Raw genomic sequence first — 17,339 nt, 5'->3', positions numbered from 1 at the left:
GAACAGGATAACCTTGCATAGACAGGCGATGTAATTTCGTGCTCATTTCCCAAGTAGCAGTGTGGCTAAAGTTTTTGGGCAACCAATACTTATCCTTCATTACCCTGTGCAAATAGAATCAGAGAGTGAAAACTTTCCCATATAATTACAGATTAAAAAAAAAAAAATTTGAATTTGAGAATTGAAGACAAGAAGCACCCACTTATAGAAACAGTCAAAGATTTTTTCATCATTCAGTAGATAGCGGCCCTCCCATTGAATTCTTTTGCCATCAACTTGAAAATCTGGGTTGTGAGAAATGAAAAATCCAATCTGCACCCTTTTATTTCTACATCTTTGCACCAATTGGGGGACATGAATTAATATTCAATTCTCATAAGAGGTGAGGGAATGCATCTCTTGAGGTAGAGTCATTAATCTTCAGCAATTATCAATGTTAAATCGTTGAAGAGAAGTGAGATTCTGCAGTCTATCTGGTGGTAGATATTCAAGTTCCTCTATTTCCCTAATCGAGAGGACCTTCAATTTAGAGAGAGCAGAAACCGATTGAGGAAGAAGAAGAGAGTGATGCTGTGAATATTTGCTGCACAAGTTGTGGGCTTGCTATTTTCAAATATAGAGATTCATGGAGAGATAAAAAAACCAAGGGATCCAGGTCCAATTAGGGCGTTCAGAACAACGGAACTCTGAAAGACAAGGAAATCGGAGTAGCTCATGAGCAGTACAACTCTTTTCAAGGGTGTGTCAACGTGCAACATGAACATAAAATAAGAAACACATACTGAAATCAAAGAATTTTAACTTGAAAAACTAGCATGGGCTTCTCAAATACAGAAAAAGATGAGATTGAAGGAAATACTTGAAGAAAAGTTTGTTGGATTCTTCAAGTCAGTGTTTGTAATAGCAATTCAACTGAATCAATATTTCACCAATAAAGATATATGGAATGTGAGCAATCTTGGGCCAATCAGTACCCATTTTGCTGCTGCATCTTTCTGACAGTTGAGGACACTTTTCTATCTCTAAATATTCCAGTGCGATGAGGTTGCCCATCCACTCCTGTAAGATATCAAATTAGGACAACTTTCGCTTAGGCGTTTGTGCAGAGTGGGAACATGTTGAAGTCCCTCTGGAGGGATGTGAATTTGAATATATTTCAGAAATGAGAAAGATAAATAAGGTTCCTCTTGGATGCAAAATTTGAAATCCTAGGATATCGGTATGAGATGTAGAAAAAGACACCAAAATCCACATAGGTGCTCTTCGTTCACATCGTATGTGAAAAGATTTCGCGTTGGACAGAGAAAGCTAAGGTAAAGCAACCTTTATCTTTCCCTCTTTCTACAAATAAATACCAAAACCTTGATTGAGAAAAGTTAAAAGCAAAATCAGTACGTATAACTTACTGTATTGCTCGACCACTGCACACAGAATCAACAGGTTAGAAGTTTCTTTCTGGAACTTGATAAAAGTGTTTTGAGGAGAAGTGCCTTTGCTTGAATCTTCTGGCAGCATACTCTGAAGTTGTAATCCAACTTATGGAAATTCTTCCTTGGAAAGTGATGTAGCCCACCTGCAAATGTAGGGGTCGTTCAAGTAGTGTAGAAAAATATATTGTTTCCACGGAGAGTTGTATTTTCAATTGATATTTTCATGTAAAATAAACTATGTTAAAATTGTATTTTAATCAAATAAATAAAAAAAAATTTAAGAATTTAAAGTATAAGGTATGAAAATGCAAAACTAAATTCAAATAATGACTAATTTAATAATTCGCAAAATAAAGAAATTGAGAGTATTAATAATGAAAATTAATAAAATGAGATTAAATAAACACTCAAAAGTAAAATTCTAAGCAATAATTAATAAAAGACGATTATGGAGTTAAGAGTTCATATTCAAGTCATTTTGAGATTTTTCCTAGCTAGCCCAATCCATTTATAGGTTTAAAGGAGATTAATTTTAAAATCCTTTTAAAACTCTTTCGAGTGAGACAAAGAGTGCCTTAATTAACTTAATCCTACTTTCATGGAGTTAAAATTAACCAAGACCCATTAGGCTCTTTAATCAATCTATTAAAACCCTCTTAACCCTTAGTCTATTTTTAGATCTAAGTTAATTAAGTCAAATTTCTTGATTAACTATCATTTGATTTTCTCCTTTCAGTGCCTCAACCAAGGATTAAGAACATAACTTAATGGGGCCCTTCATTAAGCATGTGAATAAGCATACAAGAAATGGATTAAACCTCGTAAATTTCATTAAATTGGGACTAACCAAGTTCAAATCCACAAAAATAACTCAAATATTACATCCCTAATTCCAGAATCAAAGAAAACTACTCACAATCCATGTTTAGCACAAGAAATTCTAAGTAAAAGAGGAAATAAATCATGAAAATAAACTAAAACTAAAGAAATTCGGTAGGAGAAATGTATAAAATGGTGAAGAAGAGAAAAAGAAGCTGGATTCTGCTCCCAAAGATGAAAGTCGGCTGTTGCTATGTTTTTCTACCCCTCTCTCTGTCTTCCTCTCTTTCTTTTTCTTGCCAAAAATGAGGTAAGGGCACTATTTATACTTTCTGACAAATAACCCTAAAAATGGTGTGTTTGAGGAAGGGATTCACATGTAAAAATTCTTTTGCCAGCTCATTATGAAGACTTGCACAAGTTGTGCAAGCTTCCTATGCAGATTCTGAGCAAATTTGGTGGTTCCAGGTGCTTCCCATAATGTTGCATAAGTGAGACGTGAGACTGCATAAGTTATGCCGCAAGTTATGCAGTTTCCATAAAGCTGCATAAGTGAGGAGTGGAACTGCATAAGTTATGCAGCAAGTCATGCAAGTTTCGGCCAAAGAAATTATTCCCTCCGTGAAGCTGTATAAGTAGGGCATGAGACTGCATATGTGACGCCCCTTACCCGTCTATTGTATAGCCGAGCAAGAAGTGCCACATTCGGTGCCGGAGCACTCTATCTTGTCTTGTCATGTCTATTGTAAATTTTAATGTCCTTTAAATCAGGTAATTTACGTGTAGAATTTTTTTTTTTTTTATATCTTATTTTTGTGGAGACCCGAACAGATCCTCCTCTGTTTTATTAGCATCTGGCGGGTTCCACTATCACCTATTAACATATTCATAGTCATCTCACATATTTCCATATCATATTCTCTTTTATCATATCATTCGCAACTATTTATGAGATCTCAAAATGAAGTGTCATCTATTGCATTCATATTGAAATTCATAGATAATAAATTATAAGTTTTCATTTCAAGTCCAAAATAAAATACATCATAAACTAGTAATTACATCATGACTAGACATAATGAACCAAAATACTAGTCTACACATGGGCCCTACCAAAATACAACAGATTGGTGAGGTGACTCTGATCGGTGGCAGATCTGGTTGGAACTCTGTCCAAATACTACTGTGGCTGCGATCTTCATTACCTACGCGATGGAAAACCAACGCGCTAAGCATAACGCTTAGTGGTGCATAATTTATAATAACAATAATTAAACAATTGAATTAATATTTACAAATCATAAATTCTGGGTCTTTTACATTTTTTTTTATTTACACTTTGGAAACAATTAAAATTATTGGGATCTTTCCTGTTTACTTATTATATATTCAGTATTAATTAATTATTATCAATGCCTAAGAAACCTATAACAAATTATAAAAGCTGGATACAAGGGAGTATACGGGTTAGACAGCCATATGTCTACCCAGTATACATACATCGAGCACGAGGCCGGTATTGTCGCACGAGACCCATTGTCGGAGCTTGTAAAGCCAGAAATAAAGTAGGCACGATGGCCAGTAAGTAGGCATATAGCCTGTAGAATAATCATACCAGACATATATTGTCAGTTCATGATTTTTCTCGGTAGGCAGTACTGCTATCTATAGTCCCTAATTGGTATACCAATTTATCCAAACTAAATAAATAAGTCTAGGTATACTATGGGCAATTAAACATTTTTAATTAATTTATCACTATTCACTGTTACTATTTTCTAGTACTGTTCATTAGTACCATTAATTTCATATTAATAGGAAATTAGTCCCAATTTACATATTCATATCATTTTTAATATTTAATTTTCCTTATGAGTATTTTAATTATCATATATAGCATTTTTCCCATGAACCTTTCTTTAGGTTCATGTTGATGTGTTATCTTTATCTAGGAATTTGACTAGGTTAGGATGTCTATTTAGTCACACTTCCTTCATGACAATTGCTCCTCTATGTTTAAACTTGAATTTCAATTTTTGAATCACTGAATTTGGAGTTATAGAACTCAAGTTATGGTCAAAATACCATAACTGGTCCCTTTGTCTCTAAGCTGTCCAGAATTTACAATTCCTGGTCAATAAACTTTGACTAGTCATTTGATCATTTTATTGTCATTTTTAGACTTAGGTTCCTTCACAAGATATGTTCCTCTATGTCTTAGGGACTCCCAGGTACAATTTCATAATTTTTCAAGCTTGGTATAGTGAGTTATAGTCAGTGTATTAACCTGGACTCTCAGTCCTATAAGGGCAATAACCAACTTCAGGGCAGTATGTTTGACCCTCTTTTTAGGGTCTTTATACTTAGAATTTGGCAAAGGTGTCTAAATCAATGTTGTAGCCCTAAGTGTCATGTTTCCAGATCATATTGGACATCTCAAATGGAATTTCCTAGTGGGAGTTATGGCCAAATGAACACACAGGTATCAAATGGCATTCTGGGTTCAACTTAACATTTTCTAGATTTCAATTCCTAACTTTGGCCAATATTTTCCCTAGGATGCAATGGTTTCTAGAGCTTGGTCAAAACATAAAAATTGTTGTGCTATGTCTTATAAAACTTTTGGCACTAGTTTCACTCAATTTGCAGCTTTGCAAACCAAGTTATGGCATTTTTGCCAAAACTGGTCAAGCATACCAAAGGGACAGTATTTTTGGACAATTTCTGGGTCGGCAGTTTTAGTGACTCAACTTGTGCTAACAATTTGAATTGGTTAAAGGCAAAACTGGGTTAAGTGGTCTTCATGAAAAGTGTAGCCCTATGTCTAAGCTTTCCATGGGTAAAATTTTAGGTCATTTGGACCAGTATAGAGAGAGTTATGAGCAAATGAACACGTACTGTTCATTTGGTAATTTTCTGGGTTGGCAGTTTCAGTGACCCAACTTGTGCTACCAATTTGAATTGGTTAAAGGCAAAACTGGGTTAAGTGGTCTTCATGAAAAATGAAGCCCTATGTCTAAACTTTCCATGGTTAAAATTTTAGGTCAATTGGACCAGTATAGAGAGAGTTATGACCAAATGAACACGTACTGTTCATTTGGTCATTTTCTGGGTTGGCAGTTTCAGTGACCCAAATTGTGCTAACAATTTGAATTTGTTAAAGGCAAAACTGGGTTAAGTGGCCTTCATGAAAAATGTAGCCCTATGTCTAAACTTTCCATGGTTAAAATTTTAGGTCAATTGGACCAGTATAGAGAGAGTTATGACCAAATGAACACGTACTGTTCATTTGGTCATTTTCTGGGTTGGCAGTTTCAGGGAAATCCGAATTTGGGCAGTATTTAGGTCAAGTTTTGGACAGAATTTGGGCATGGTTTCTTCATGGAAAATGGGCTATTTTGGGTCTAGTTTCACCTCCAATTGGCCTCATACCAATTGGGGTCACACAATTTTATTTATGGCCTAAAATGTACACTGCCCTCAACAAACACAACCTGCAGAAAATTGACACTTCCAAAACTCAATCTCCTCCAACTTCCTTACTTCAATTTGCATGTAATACACTTCTATAAGCAACAATCTCATCCCAATAGATCAATTTCAACATTTTACACAAAGTCCTCAACATTTATACAAACCCTAGTTTTCAAAGTTTCAAATTTACACAAACACTACACAATCAAACACCCAAACATTTCAACTAATTACACATTCTCATATAACCATTTTTCATCACTTAAAAGCAATAAATTTCAAGTTCCATGGCTGCCAAAAATTCAAGGGTTCTTTCCTCTAGATTTTCTTTTTGTTTTAATGGTATTTATGCTTAGCTAAACATGCTTTTCATGTTTAATAAAGAGAAGAAGAGGGATTAGTGCACTAACCTCTTGTGACCCACTTCAAACTTTAATCTTTCTTCTTCTTATGAGTATCTAAAGCTTCCTTATGGTGTGGGCTAAATTTTTTGTGAAGGGGTCTATGGGTTTTGGTGAGTAAAAGCTTGGGAAATCAAGCTTTAAGCTTGATAAAAATGGTGGGGAGGGAGAGAGCAAGGGAGACGGCAAGGAGAGAGAGAGAAGAGGAAGAAGAAGATAGTTGGTGGGGGGTTTTGTCTCTTGTGGTTATTTATATATATATATATATATATATATTTATGTGTACTTTATTGTTTTTAAATTTCATAAATCTATTTCCTTTCTTTTCTTTTCTTTCCTTTTCTTTTCTTTTCTTTTCTTCTTCTTTCTCTTCTTATTTTTCAAATTTAAATTCATAAAATTAATTTATGTTAATTATTCTATTTCCAAATTTTAATTTGACATTTAAGTCAAAATTCACCTCTAGGGGTGAAATGACCAAAATGCCTTTCATGGTGCCCATCGAATTATTTTTATTTTTTTATACCAATTAATAAATTCTTTAAATTTTATTTTATTTCTCAAAATTTTTCTTATATTTTTTTAATATTTATTTCATTAATTTATGGCTTCTCACTATAGTTTAAGTGTAGTTCCAGACATCCTGACTGTCCGAACAGACATTAGTCGTCGGAACAGTAAAATGTACGGACTACCTACGGTGAGGGCGTTACAGCATAAGTTATGCAGTTTTTCGTGAAGCTGCATAAGCAAGGAGTGAATCTGCATAAGTCATGCAGTAACTTATGTAGGTTTCGGCAGGTTTGGAAAATTGCTTCTTCTCCTTGTGCAGAACTGCACAACTTGCGCAGTAGGTTATGCACATTTTAGCCACTTTGCATTTTTCAACTTTCAAGCTTTATTTTGATAATTTTGGCTCTGAGAATCACTGCTCACTGGCACAATTACTTTTTAGTTCCTCAAAAATTCTATTTTCACCTACAAAACAAAACAAATTACAAATTAACTCAAAATTTGATAATTATGGAAAATTATCCAAATAACTAATAAAATTAGCTAAAAGTGACTAATAAATAAATAAAATGGTCATGAAATTAAACCTAAATGACTATGCAAAATGCATGTATTAGAAAGTCGATTATGTCAAGCCAATCAAAGTAATTGCTGTTATGACATCTTCTTTTTGTTTCATAACATGTGCTCTAATAACTTTTGCACATGGAGTCAAACTTAATCCATTATATCCATGTAAAGAAATTGAAGGCAGAGTTACATAACAAAAACAATTACATGGACAAAAGAATGACCTACCCTCTTAGCATTTGTTCTCCAGCTTCCAATTTATTATAATTTTAGGGATGTAACCAACTGTAAGCCTGTGATTCCTCTCACTTGGATGAGCCAGTGTATGTGGAAAGTGAAAGTCCAATTCAAAATTATTTAGAACTCATATCCATTATCATGTCACTTGTCAAGAACACAAATTGCACAGAAATTCCTGAAAATTTTACCATAAAGCAAATAAATTCTAAATTATTAGAAATAAAAGGAAAATGGCTACTATGGATCGTTGATTCATTGATTGAAAACATATAATGACAAAAAGATACCTACATGCTCAAATACATTACTCATTTCCAAAGAACATAGTAGATAATTTGTTAGGCATCCAACACTTGAAAAATTATACTTCATTACCCTGTGCTAGGTGATAGGTTTTATCATCGATCTGCTTTGCATTAGAATTTATCAGCTTGATCCCTATCCCGCCCACTAAAGTTTCAAGGTCATGCATTAAATCATGCATTTTGCAGCTTTTAATATTCACTAATTTATCCCTTTTCGTCTCTTGAAAAATGACCTCCACCATAATTTCATAAAATATACAAGCCCAATGTCTTCAAGAGGATCACTCATACTTGATGACTCAATAAAACCTTGTGCAATCCAAAAATGGATTAATGTTTTCACATTAATCTCGTAATCTTTTGGAAACAACGCACAATATGCAAAACAGTGCTTTAAATGTGACGAGAGATGATCATAACTTAGCTTAAGGGTTGGTATAATATCATCCTCATCTTGAGTTATTTTTGAGAGTTCATTTTCTAAGAAGGGAAACCACTCAGTTTTTGGATTTTTAGAGTACAAAAGACTTGCAATAGTTTTTATTGCAAGAGGAACTCCAACACATTTCTTCAAAATATCCTCTCCAATCTTTCTTATATTTGAATTTTTTGGTTCTTGGCCCTTAAATGCTATACGCAAGAACAAGGACCAAGACTCAATTGGAGATAAGCCTTCCAAAACATGTGGTGCCAAGGTGCTAGCTATACCTACCACTCTTTTAGAGCGAGTGGTTATTAATACCTTACTACCACTAGAGACACCCATTAATAATTTCTTTAATTTATCCCATTTTTCTTGATTCTCATTCCACACATCATCAAGCACTAATAGATATTTCTTCCCATAAATAATTTTTCCAAGTTAGATTTCAATACCTCTAGCTCAAGATCTTATGCTTTTGCACTCGTTGCAGACTCCAAAATTTTTCTAACAATCATTTTTGTAACGGCCCGGCCCACTAGTGATATTGTCCACTCTAGGTTGAAGCCCTCACGGTTTTAAAATGCGTCATTAGGGATTACGAACCACCAACTTATAAACCCAGCATCTCTCCTGTGTTTTATCGATGTGGGATTTGCCTAGGGTGTTACAATCCACCCCCCTTATGGGACTCAGCGTGCTCGCTGAGGTTTGCCCTACCATCGTTCAAGGTTGCACGCGGAGCAGCTCTGATACCACAAATATAACGGCCCGGCCCACTAGTGATATTGTCCGCTCTGGGTTGAAGCCCTCACGGTTTTAAAACGCGTCATTAGTGGTTACGAACCACCAACTTATAAACCCAGCATCTCTCCCGTGTTTTGTCGATGTGGGATTTGCCTAGGGTGTTACAATTTTCACATCAAAAGGATTTGATATGCACACCCATATTTTTAACTCAAATGAATTCTTAATGTGCTCATCATTGAATATGAGTTGAGAAAGTGTGGTCTTACCTAATCCCCCAATTCTAACAATTGAAAGAACTGAAACATCCTCTTCACTGTTGGAAGACAACAGAAGTTCTGTAATGGCCTCTTTGTCACCCTCTCTCCCAATAACAACTTCATGTACGGAGGACTCAGTTTGATCCCCCACTATAGTTGCATAACCTCTCTCCTCAGTGCGGACCTCTAACGTAAATTTTCTATCAGCTTCAATATCAGTTAATCTGTCCCTAATCGCCTTAATTTTATAACCCATCTTAAAACCATAAACAAACCGATTCGAAGACGAAAAGAAAAGGCTTACGTCCTCTGCCATTCCATTTCTAGACATTACTTGCCACCGCAGAGCTTCATTAGCGAAGTCATCTATCAAGTCATCAGCATCATAAACAACTTCTTGAAGCTTTCCAACCCAATCTTTGACTTGCTCGTCTACCGCCTACTTCTTCTTAGCATCAAGAAGTACAGCCCGAATTCTGGAGAATGTGCCTTTGAGTTTCTAAAGCTCATCTCTAACACCCCACCACCATCCAATCTCTTCAAAGGCTTGAGAACCCAGCTTCGTAATGATCTCCCTAGCTACCAAAGAGAACTACTTCGGCCATTTTGGGTATTTTGGTTTGGTGTTCTTGAGGTTGTAAAAGGATGAAATGTTGTTGTGAATACTGAATATGGTGGCAAGCAATGATCAATATTTATAAAACCCCAACAAACTGTAATTGCCTTTGAGGTGAAGTTCATGCATCACACGGATAAAGAAGTAGTCGGTGGGACAACCATGTCCCTTCTGTTTGATCAAAAATCAAAATAGCAACAGTATGCTAAAGTTATACTGTTTGATTAGCTTTAACACATAGGAACTCAATTACATATAAATAAATATTTATATATATCCATTAAAATGGAATCAAGAAATGAATATAATTAATTTGCTCTTTCTTGAAACATCGATTTTTTTAAAGTTTAAAACAGCAATGATCGATTATGCTACAGAAACTCTGGGAAGGATTCCATAAAACGGGTACCATCATGCAAAAAAGTAAGTTCTTCACACAATCTAACCTCTAAATACAGCAACATACAACATAAAAAGGATTTACATAGGGAATTGCACTACTTACCACTCAAATTGCAAATACAAAATGCAAAATATGTATATGAAATGGGTGTGCTAATCACACTAAAGTTTGAGAAAATTTTCAAATCAAGAGATTAGGAAGAATATTTTAAAAAATCATGGTGAAAAGAAACTTAGTTTACAAATCACAGTTTTCAATCCTTTATTCGCTACTATATATGACTAACAAACAATGAGTGAGAGATATGTAGCTTGTGTAAGATTCTTCACACAATTTTTTTTTTTTTATATTTCATTTTTTTTGTCCATGTAAAATTCATTAAAAATATGTTTATGTATGAGAAAATTAAGAAAAATTATTTTTGAAATTAATGTGAATATTTTTATTTTTTAGACTTTTAATGAAAGATTTTTTGTTGTTCCTTGCGGCAACCAAAGTTCTTACTTCAAGTAATGAATTGGCACTATGGAATTCGGATTTGCCAACTTCCCATCATGATTGAGACATATGATCATCAGTCTGAGACCACTATTCCTCACAGCTCTATGATGCTCCTTACCCGTTTACTGTATAGCCAAGCAAGAAGTGCCACATTTGGTGCCAGAGCACCTTATCTTGTTTTATCATATCTATTGTGAATTTTTAATATCATTTAAAAGTAGTAATCCATGTATAGAATTTTTTTTGTTTTATAACTTATTTCTGTGGAGACTCGAACAAAGCCTCCCCTGTTTTATTAGCATCTGGCGGGTTCCACTAATCACCTGTTAACATATTCATAGTCATTTCACACATTTCCATATCATATTCTCTTTTATCATTTCATTCACAATTATTGATGAGATCTCAAAATGAAGTATCATCTATTGTATTCACATGGAAATTCATAGATAATAAATTACAAGTTTACATTACAATCTCAAAATGGAATACATCATGTGTTTATGTACACTGACAAAAAGTATAAAATCTAGATATACATGGGCCCTACCAAAAAGAAATACAAAGGTAGAGGTAACTAGTAAACACTAGCAGATCTGATCGGTCTCTGTGTGAGTACTACTACTGCTGCTACTGTTGCTGATGGGACTGATCTCCAATACCTATGCGATGGAAAACCAATGCGCTAAGCATAATGCTTAGTAGTGCATAATTTATAATAACAATAATTTAATAATTGAAATAATAATTGCAATTCATAATTTCTGAGTCTTTTATATTTTTATTGCACTTTGGAACCAATAAAAATTATTGGGATCTTTTCTATTTACTTATTGTGTATTCAATATTAATTAATCATTATCAATGCCCAAGAAAGCTATAACAGACTATAAGAGCTGGATACACGAGAGTATATGGGTTAGATAGCCATATGTCTACCCTGTATACATCTGTCAAGCACGAGGTCAGCTGTCGGGCACAAGACCTGTTTTCAAGCTTGTAAAGCCAGAAATAAAGCAAGCACAATGGCCAGTAAGTAGGCATATAGCATATAGAACAATCATACCAGACATATGTTGTCAGTTTATGATTTTCTCGATAGGCAATACTGCTATCTGTAGTCACTAATTAGTATATCAATTTATCCAAACTAAATAAATAAGTCTAGGTATACTATGGGCAATTAAACATTTTTAATTATTTTAGTACTATTCACTATCACTATTTTCTGGTACTATTCAGTGGTACCATTAATTTCATATTAATAGTACATTAGTCCCAATTTACATATTCATATCATTTTTAATATTTAATCAGCCTTATGAGTATTTTAATTATCATGTATAGCATTTTTCCATGAACCTTTCTTTAGGTTCATTTTGATGTATTAACTTTATCTAGGAATTTGGCTAGGTTAGGATGTCTATCTGATCACACTTCCTTCATAACAATTGCTCCTCTATGTTTAAACTTAAATTTCAGTTTTTGAATCACTCAATTTGGGTTTATAGAACTCAAGTTATGGTCAAAATACCATAACTGGTCCATTTGCCTCTAAGCTGTCCAGAATTGGCAATTCCTGGTCAATAAACTTTGACCAGTCATTTGATCATTTTATGGTCATTTTTAGACTTAGGTTCCTTCATAAGATTTGTTTCTCTATGTCTTAGGGACTCCCAGGTACAATTTCATAATTTTCAAGCTTGGTGTAGTGAGTTATGGTCAATGTACTAACCTGGACTCTTAATCCTATAAAGGCAATAATCAAACTTCAGGGCAGTATGTTTGACTCTCTTTTTAGGGTCTTTAAACTTAGAATTTGATAAAAGTGTCTGAATCAATGTTGTAGCCCTAAATATCATGTTTCCAGATCATATTGGCACATCTCAAATGGAATTTCCTAGTGGGAGTTATGGCCAAATGAACACACGGGTATCAAATGGCATTCTGGGTTCAACTTAACATTTTCTAGATTTTAATTCCTAATTTTGGCTAACATTTTCGCTAGGATGCAATGTGTTTTGGAGCTTAGTCAAAACATAAAAATTATTGAGCTATGTCTTATAAAACTTTTGGCACTAGTTTCACTCAATTTGCAACTTCGGAGACCAAGTTATTGCATTTTTGCCAAAACTGGTCAAACATACCAAAGGAACAGTGTTTTGGTCAATTTCTGGTTGGCAGTTTTAGTGACACAACTTGTGCTAACAATTTGACTTGGTTAAAGGCAAAACTATGTCAAGTGGTCTTCATGAAAAGTGTATCCCTATGTCTAAGCTTTCCATTGATGTAAATTTTAGGTCAATTGGACCAATATAGAGAGAGTTATGACCAAATGAACACGTATTGTTCATTTGGTCATTTTCTAGGTTTCAGTGTTTGGTCATCCGAGTTTGGGCAGAGAATTGGTCATGATTTTGACAAAATTTGGGCATAGTGTCTACATGAAAAATGGGCTATTTTGAGTCTAATTTCACCTCCAATTGGCCTCATACCAATTGGAGTCACACATTTTCAGTTATGGTTCAATAAAGGGACTGGACTCATTAAGTCCCAACCTATAGAAAATCAAACACTCCCAATATCTCAATTCCTCCAACTCCCTTACTTCAATTTGCATGCAATACAATTCTATAAGCAATAATCTCAAGTCAATAGGTCAATTTCAAGCATTTACATAAGGTTCTCAATCATTTACACAAACCCTAGTTTTCAAAGTTTCAAATTTATACAAACCCTACACAATCAAACTCCCAAACATTTCAACTCATCACACATTCTCATGGAACCATTTTTTTATCACTTAAATGCAATAAACCTCAAGTTCCATGGCTGCCGAAAATTCAAGGGTTCTTTCCTCAAGATTTTTGTTTTATTTCATGCACATTTTCACTTGATTTAGCATGATATTCATGCTTAAAGAAGAGGTTAAAATTTTAAAGCACTAACCTTTGTGGTGACTCAATTTCAAGCTTCCTAAACTTCAACTTTTCTTCTCTTTATGGATATCTATAGCTTTCTTAGGGTGGAGGGAGTATTTTTTGTGAAGTGGACTATGGGTTTTGATGGGTAGAAGCTTGGGAAATCAAGCTTTAAAGCTTGATAACAATGGAGGAAAGAGGGAGGGGTGTGCCGGCCAAAGAGAGAGAGAGAAGAGGGAGTTGAGTAGAGAAGATGAAAGTGGGTGGGAGTTTGTCTTCTTGTGGGTTATATATTTTTATTTTTGTACTTTAATTTTTTTTAAAATTTCCATAAGCTTTTCTTTTCTTTTCTTTTCTTTTCCTTTCTTTTCTTTTCTTTTCTTTTCTTTTCTTTTCTCTTCTCATTTTCCTAATTTATTTCATAAAAATAATTTGTGTTAATTATTTTTATTCTCTAAATTTTTTTTGACATTTAGGTCAAAATTCACCTCTGGGAGTGAAATGACAAAAATGCCCTTCATAATGCATATCGGGTCATTTTTATTATTTTTTTTTACCAATTTACAAATTCTATAAATTTTAATTTATTTTTCTCTAAAATTTTCCTATATTTTCTTAACATTTATTTCTTCAATTTATGCATTCTCACTATAGTCTAGGTGTAGTTCCAGACATTTTGACTGTTCGAACAGACATTAGTCGCCGGAACAGTAAAATGTACGGACTATCTACGGTGAGGGCATTACAGCTCAGTTCAACCCACATAGAATCCAAAGATAAATAAATAAATAAATAAATAAAAAACCATTGAGAAAAGAGTAGAATTTATAATGAGAGTTGGATCAAAGATCTAATGCCACTTATTAGGTTAGTGATTTGATATTTTTTATAATAAAAATTAAATATTACAATAATAATTAATAAAATAATATATAAAAATTTTAATGTGGTTCGAATTTTGAACTAAGTTCATGGATAAATTCCAAATAAATATTTCACACTATTATAAATTTTACAAATGAGATTAATCCAAAAATAATAGCATTGATTCCCAAAACACCCTAATAATCTTTTCTCTATTTTTGTAATGGCCCAGCCCACTAGTGATATTGTCCACTCTGGGCCGAAGCCCTCACGGTTTTAAAACTCGTCACTAGGGGTTACGAACCACCAACTTATAAACCCAGCATCTCTCCCGTGTTTTGCCGATGTGGGATTTGCCTAGGGTGTTACAATCCACCCCCCTTATGGGACTCAACGTCCTCGCTTCGAAACCTGGCTCTGATACCACAAGCATATACTATTTGCTTCTTTGTTGAGGTTGGATGTGTATCTTTTATGTATTTGTGCTTATCATGTTAATATGATGGTAAGTGGGTCATTTTAGTAGTTTTGAACTTATTTGGGTTGTGTGATTCAATGTGCACATGCTGTATTTTCTTGGCATAACTTGGAGAGTCTATTTTCTTTTATGGATAAGTGCAATTTTGTGCAGATTTTTATTAAGCTTTAATGTGCTAAATGTTAATTTGCAGCGTTTGAGTTGAAATTGCATAATTCACATATGTCTCTTATGCAGGACTTACTTCTACAAGCTTGTATGGTGCAATTGTGATGGATTATGCATATATTGATGTGTTTTTTATGATAATTTCTCATGATTTATGCTTCACAGGGTTACATTTCTTCATTCTTGTGTATTTTTCAAACTTGCAAAGCATTTTTATTATAATCTGAATCTTGTTGAAATGTGCATAAGTAATTGCATAACTTATGCAGCCTTTAGGTCTCATTTTTTGCCATTCTTCATTTCTGCCGAAACCTGCATAAGCTCTTCCATAACTTATGCAATCCTGCATAACCAAATTTTTGCCATTTCATTTCTTATCGAAATCTGCATAAGGGTGTGCATAACTTATGCAATTCTGTGCCGCCAAATTTTTGCCAATTTTCATTTTTGCTGAAACTTGCATAAGTGTGTGCATAACTTATGCACTCTTGCATAACTTCAAATCCTGCATTTTCATTTATGCCGAATTCTGCATGACCAAGTGCACAGCTTATGCATTATTGCATAACCAAGTTTTCTGGGATTTTCTTTTCTGTCGAAACTTTCATAAGAGAGTGTATAAGTCATGCACTTTTGCACAACCAACTTTTCAGACTTCCCATTTTCTGCCGAAACTTGCATAAGAGAGTGCATAACTTATGCACAAAATTTTCCCCTCATGCAGAAACTCGCACAACCTATGCAAATCAAAATTTTCGGCAAACCCTTTTTTCCCACCTCCCACTTCCCATCATTACTGTTCATAATCACCTTCATTCCCATTTTTCTTGGCATCAATCCCTCTTCCCATTCCCCTTTTCGCCGACCGACACCCCAACTTCCCCTTATCTCTTCTACTTTCTTCTTCCCTCCTCCATTCGCACTATCGACAACCACCACCATGGAAATCCCTTCCCCTCAAGGCTCTCCTCTCCAAGTCACGCCCCTAGCAATGCAAGCCCCCAATCCCGATTCTCCTCCACAACAAACCCCTCCACCTCCTCCTACATCCACCTATAAAAGGAGAATCCGGTCTAAATCAACCCGACCCATGGCCTCTGCACCACCTCTCACAAAACGCAAGGATCCACTTGCTACTCCACTTTCGGATTCTACCCAAAACCCCCAGAACTTGTGCTTCCACACGACAAGGGGTTGGTGTTTCTACCTCTACCCCACAAGCCAAATCTCCCTCCTCTAGCAAGAAGCAACCTTCAGCAGTGGCAACACAGGTATCCAAACTACCTTGGCCCCTTCCTGATGCAACCCATAAGGCAACTTTTAAGAGGCTAAAGGACAGAAAAGTGCAACCCACTAGGTACATTTCTGCAGATGCCCTCCAATCAGTTGGTTTATTTGATAATATTGTTGCCTACCTTGATGGTCTAAGTTGGATGGAATTTGTGCATAAACAAGAACTAGTTTATCCAGCTCTAGTTTTAAATTTTATTTCCTCATTTTCTGCTACTTTAAAATTGCATGAGATAGATTACAAGCCAACTATGAAATTTAGGTGCTTGAGGCAAAATAGAGAGCTATCATTAGACCAATTTCACGGTATTTTTGGGTTTGCTATTGATTGATTGTTTAGGGTACCATATACAGGCATAGAGGTAGCAAATAAAGGTGTTTAGAATGCTGTTCAGTTTTGGAGAAGTATTACAAACTAATCTCAGGGTTTTTATGCTGGCAGATCCAAGACATCCCAAATAATAGACCCAGCACTTAGATTTATCCATAGGCTTATTACTAGCACTATCTTGGGCCGAGGGACTAGTTCTGGTGCTGTTGAAAAATTTGACTTGTTCATGCTATGGTGTGCTTTTCACAAAGTCAAAATATCTCCTGGTTACTTCTTCTGTGAGCATGTGTTACATATTTACCAAATCTGCAGGTGATATAGTCATGGGTGGGCTCATAACTGTTATAGCTAAACATTTTGGTTTTGATCCGGAAGAGCATCCTCTACCAGCACTTTCAGACACTCTATATTTTAATGCTACTCACTTATCCAAAACTGGATTCAGTTTGTCACCATTTGACACTGCACAACCAGTAGCAGATACAGGACCATCTGCACAACCAGAGGCACAATCTGTACCACCAGTCTAACAGTATTCTGCTGAACCTGCACCACCTACTCAATCTGCACAGGATACCCTAGCAGAA

The 17,339-nt window shown here is 34.9% G+C and overlaps 1 pseudogene; it reads right to left on the bottom strand.

Annotated features, from left to right (window-relative positions):
• Positions 1-89: 89 nt before the first annotated feature.
• On the bottom strand, positions 90-16,073 carry LOC131169013 (putative disease resistance protein RGA1; annotated as a pseudogene).
• Between the last annotated feature and the right edge of the window lie 1,266 nt (positions 16,074-17,339).

Source organism: Hevea brasiliensis, unplaced genomic scaffold (genome assembly GCF_030052815.1).
Source record: "Hevea brasiliensis isolate MT/VB/25A 57/8 unplaced genomic scaffold, ASM3005281v1 Scaf95, whole genome shotgun sequence".
Lineage (NCBI taxonomy): Eukaryota > Viridiplantae > Streptophyta > Magnoliopsida > Malpighiales > Euphorbiaceae > Hevea > Hevea brasiliensis.
Note: the sequence above shows the minus strand (reverse complement) of the source record. Positions and strands in the feature narration are given on the sequence as shown.